At 41.7% G+C, this 5,250-nt stretch overlaps 1 long non-coding RNA gene across 1 annotated transcript in view; it reads right to left on the reverse strand.

The window, feature by feature from the left end:
* Positions 1-1,953: 1,953 nt before the first annotated feature.
* Positions 1,954-5,250, reverse strand: part of LOC109299743 — a 36,623-nt gene continuing 33,326 nt past the window's right edge. The window contains exon 3 of the long non-coding RNA XR_002097981.1: positions 1,954-3,315. This is a non-coding gene — a long non-coding RNA (uncharacterized LOC109299743). The remainder of the gene's footprint in view (positions 3,316-5,250) is intronic.

The following is a 5,250-nucleotide window of genomic DNA, read 5'->3' on the forward strand; positions in this document are numbered from 1 at the left end:
AGTTAGAGCAGCCCCAGCTGGTAGGGGGCCCTGGGAGTCAGCTAGCAGGCAGCCCCCACACTGAAGGACTCTCATGCCCCAGCCAGCTGGGTCAATGTCTGCCTGTGTGCTGCTGCACATGAAAAAACTCCACAGCAAGGTACTACTTATAAATACCCTGCTGCAGAGTTTATTATTTTCTCATGCCCTAATGGGGCAGTCCTGTAGATGCTGAGATGTTTACTGTGGAGTTAATTAGTCAGCTCCACAGTAAATGTCTTGTGTAGACATGCCCATAGTTATAGGGACTGACCCAAAGTTCACTGGGTTTCGAAACAAAATAATAGCTTTCAATTTAGTCTAAATTTTATCCTTAAAGAGTAAGATATCCTGTTCCTTGTTTGTTTCTACCTCTTTCCTCCACCTTTATAGTGTTTTGTATTCAGTAAATAGTTGATAATGTTTTTTTTCAAGAATACGTATCATGTTTTCTATTCTCCTCCAGTATGCTTCTCCAGTTGTGGGTGATGTAGTTTCCTGCGATCTGTATGTTAACCACTCAAAGTCACTGCTTCCTTTGAGGTTACTTGCCCTCTACATACTCTGATGTGACTAAAATCAAACCATTGGCCTCATTTTGCAAATAAAGGAACTTTGGGTGCTTTCCCATGAGTATTAGTTTATCAGTCAATGTTTGTAAAGCCCTTTGAATATGAGAAACACTACCTCCAATCTTTATTTTTATTAAAAGGGTTTTTTTCTCCCTAGAGGAACTGCATATATAAATCAAATGTATGTGTTTGCAAACATTCACAACATTGTTGCAGTGCGTGGTAGCACACTGGTTGTGCTTGGCACCTTAAGACCATCAGGCAGGCTGTGGAGTAGCTGGCAGGTAGGTTCAGGCCCAATAAGGTAGTCACCTAATTGGCCTTTTTGACGGAGGGCCACCTGACTGGAGGAGGGCTAGGCAGACAGAGTATAAACCCAGACTTCCCAGTTACACCTGGGGAGCTGAAGGAGTAATTATGCAGCCTGAAAACTGCAGATTGTGGAACACCTGGAGGTTTAGGATAGGAATAATGGGGATGAAGGAGGTTCCTTTTGGTCCTGGGTAAGACCTGAATCTGCACCTTGCTGGGGTTGGTTGGTGTGGTGGGGCTGCTCTGGTGGAGCAGCCCCCAGGAAATGCCACACCTGCACTTCCTCAATGAAAGATTGGGGGGGGGGGGCAGAAAGCATCAGCCCCCACTGCCTTGTGGGCCACCCTGTAGAGGGGAAAGGCTTGGGGTCAAGGTCCACTGGGAGGGACTCGAGGCCTACAGAACATGAGGTGTGGCCTGGGGAGGGGGTGAAGTGAGTGTGTGTGGCCCAGGGAGGGGGCAGAGTGTGGCCTGAGAAGGGGCCCAAGACTAGTCCAGTGCGGAGTCGAGGCCCACCGAGTGGGGCCTTAAGGCCTGAGTGGGCCAAAGGATTAGTGTGGCTCAGAAAGGGGCTGGAAGAATAGTATGTAGAATTGGCTGCTATCTGTGAGGGACATGGTGTAGGGATGGCTCAGAGCTATGTGATAGGCCCAGTACACCAGAGCCGCAAAGGGGGCAGCCTCCTGCATTATACACATTCATTTTACATCGAGGCATGGCAGAAGAGTGCAGGGGCCGTCTGCTCTAAAACAGGGGTATCTATCTCTTCCAGGGCCTGGGGAATTGTTACACAGTGCTTTTGTCTTTATTTTCATCAGCTAATATGGATTGTTGCTTTGAGGAAAGTAATTTTTTTTCTCCTGGGACCAATCCAGAAATTTTCCTCATCCCCTTTTTTCTAACAAAGGATAGTTTTGTAACTGTGACCACTGCTCCCTTTGTTGGAAAAAAATAATCAAAGCAAGAATAAATACCGTTCCTTTTTCACCATCACATGATGAAAGACAGACACAGAGATTTCTTGTTAAAAGATTCATGATCCCATGCTCGATGTCAGTCAGTTGCAAAAGACTTTATGAAATATTAAAGAAAATGTCAAAATCAGTGATTTGGGGAAAGAGCATATGAAGTAGATGGCAAAATCTCTCTCACGATGTGAATCAATTAGTTCCTCACGGAAGTGGCTTTCCAGTGATTAACTGCTTGCCCTGCAGTAACAGTTAGGACTGTCTATTTAAATGCAGACCCTGTGAATGCAATACCCACATATCTTTCAACAGATGCAGCGTGATCCAAAGTACAGAAGGGTGTCAAATGAGTAAAGAGAAGTGATATGTTCTTCCAGTAACCATGAAGGGCCAAAGTCATCCATTCTGTAAACTCATTGAAGCCGTTGGTTACATAAAAGATTAAATGGGCCTGGAGAGCTTTGTTTGTGCTATTGTATCACACCACTGCTACTTGCACCTATGTAATTGAATCTATGCAAAATACAAATGGTCTAGTTGCATTAGTCATCCTGTTTCAGGTGCTGTATTGTCCTTAGAGCTACGCAACACATGCCTTTCAAATATTGTCCTGAGAGTTGAAGGTTATTCTTTTTCATAACTTTTAACTATGAAGTCTGTGGAGCACGTACATAATGCCTATGGTATATAAAATCTGATTGCAACAGTTTGGCAATCGTGTAATTGTGGGGAGTGGGGGAGGGGCAGGGAAGGGAAGAAAGCATGGAATCAGCCCCTGTGCTGACTTAGATGCCAAAAGGGCATCCTCCACTGTGCCACCTTGCTGTAGGAGCCAGGCAGGAGCACCCCTATGCTGTCCAGCAACCCTTCTTTCCCTCCCTCTTTCCCTACTCTCTGCTGCAGGGTTCTCCCAAAGGCACAAGATGTGGTACTTAAACCTCTGCACTTCAAGGTCTGATTTGTTCCAATGGATACTTTGGATGACTCTGCCCTGTCTAAGAATGCACATGTTGTGGAGCATGCATTGCCATAGCAGAGGGTCATTAGCTCCTACCCTACCCATTGCCAAAACTACTTTGGGAATGGAGACCTAGGTTTTTCCACAGCGAAAGCCAGCAACTTTGAGTAACAGTGCTCATGGTGGGGGGTAAAGACCTGATACTTTTATTACTGTTCTTTCAATCTGTTATATAACATTATGTTATGTTTGCTTTCCTGGTTTCTTTTCTTGTTTTTCTGAGTTGTAATTTTGCTGAGCAACTGCATTTCTGAAGATGAGATGAAACAGGACACTCCATCAGATGAATCAACTTCTGCTCCTACTTCTCTTCATGAAGGGGGAAAGCCACAGGCCATGTGCATATGGTTAGTAGAGCTGCAGGTGGTGGGTTGCTGGGTGAGGGTTTTGTGGCATTTAATTTCACATGTTCAGCACTGTGTTGTTTCTAATTAAATGAAATGGAAAAAGAAAAGTAAAAGGGGGAACAGCTCTTGGAAAAACGTGACTCAATAAGAAACCCTGGAACCTGTTTTTAATTCTGTGTTTTGATCTTTTCTATTTCTGCAGCCTACCTATCCTCTTTCTACAGGAGATGAGAAAAGCCCATTGCAATCAATGGGAGTTACCCATATTTGATGATGAAAAAACAGAGTCCAAGCAAGTACTCAGTTTCACTTCAGTTCTTGCTCCAGCTTTTTCTTTATAGCAGCTGAAGAAGATATTTTGCTGCCAAGAAAAATCTCTGCTTTATAAGTAAGAGGTTTCCTTTCGGACACCAGGTAACCTGATCTTTTCATAACAGAGTTGGACTAAGCTTTAATTGCAGTATTATAGATTCTTCCCTGGCTACATTTACATCTGTCCATGCACAGCTACATTATTAACAATTATTAATATTTTCATAGCACCTTCCGTCTTTGAAAGAGGACTTTACTAACTTAACAAACTGATTTTGTGGAATAGCAACATCATGATAGGTAAAACTCATTTTCCTTTATAAACATATCACAGTGCATATCTCCTGACTATGTGGAAATCGAAACAATAGGGATATAAAGTTGTGAAGTATTGTATTTCATTTTTGTCAGTAGAGTAGGTAGTACAGTTCCCTCTGTCATTCTGGCTTAATGTCAGTAAGGGTGAATATACATTGTCTAAAAAATGTATAGCAGAATTAGAGTAACAGAAGTAACAGCTATAAATCAGCAGCTGTTTTAATGAAGAGGGAATAAAGTATTTTGAAGTGTAACATAGCTATTTAATTTTTAATTTTTTAAAATAAAATGAAACCACATTCCAAGCTCCATTTCTGTTTTCTTGTTATTCCCACTGGCAGTCTTTTGGAATGAATAATTCAACATTCTTAGTGGCCTATGCCAAGTATAACCCCCAAACTCAAAACTTACAAAACTCAATTTAAAGTTTCTCACCTTAAGCAATACATTTAATGAATTATATATTTTCCTCTAATATGCATTTTTGAATGGATTGCAAATAGCCCAGGCACTATCCCTTGATACTATTAATTTTAACATTAAAGCAAGAGAAAAGCTGAATATGTTATAAATATTCCCTTAGCCAAAAGCCATAGTGCCTATCTTCTGAAAATTTGGACATACAGAAAATCCATTATAGGCTCCTGCAATCATCACTAGTTACCACTTCATGAAGAACATGAGAGGGAAACATCAAACTAAATGCATAATGATCTCTTTGTATAATTTTCCAAAGATATAATGTATTCTGAATTTAACTGAGAATAGTATGGAAAAACAAATAATAAACTAATGAGGTATGTAGCTTTTGGTATAGGGAACAAGAAGTTTCAAATGAGAAATGGACTTGGGTTGCACATTTTAAATCTGATTCTGATTTCAAATGTTCTGAAGTTCAGTAGAATTTGGAGATAGGGTTTTGGTTTAATTCAATATAGAGGTATGGGCTAGCTTTGAATTGAGGACCCCATTCAGATCTTAAAACACCAATGATCAGGTGTTTTCACATTGAAGGTTTAGAATCAGTCTATAAATTGAGAAATACAATACAATCTAGTGTAATGGTAGCCAAGAAAAGGGACTGTGACACTTGAAGGCTAGATGATCATAGCCTTTCCTCAGTGGCAGAAATATCTTGCTGATGACACTAAGATGTGGGGGGACGTGGGCACACTAGAAGGAAGCAACAGGCTACAATCTGACCTAGACAGGTTACAAGGGTGGGCGAATGAGAATAGGATGGGTTTCAACACAGACAAGTGCAAGGTGATGCACCTGGGGAGGAGCAACCGGCACCATACCTACAGGTTAGGGAACTCCCCTCTTGTCAGCACGGAGGTGGAAAAAGATCTTGGAGTCGTCATTGACTCCAAGATGAACATGGG

This window comes from Gavialis gangeticus, unplaced genomic scaffold (genome assembly GCF_001723915.1).
Source record: "Gavialis gangeticus isolate Ggan-Ray unplaced genomic scaffold, GavGan_comp1, whole genome shotgun sequence".
NCBI classification, from domain to species: Eukaryota; Metazoa; Chordata; order Crocodylia; family Gavialidae; genus Gavialis; species Gavialis gangeticus.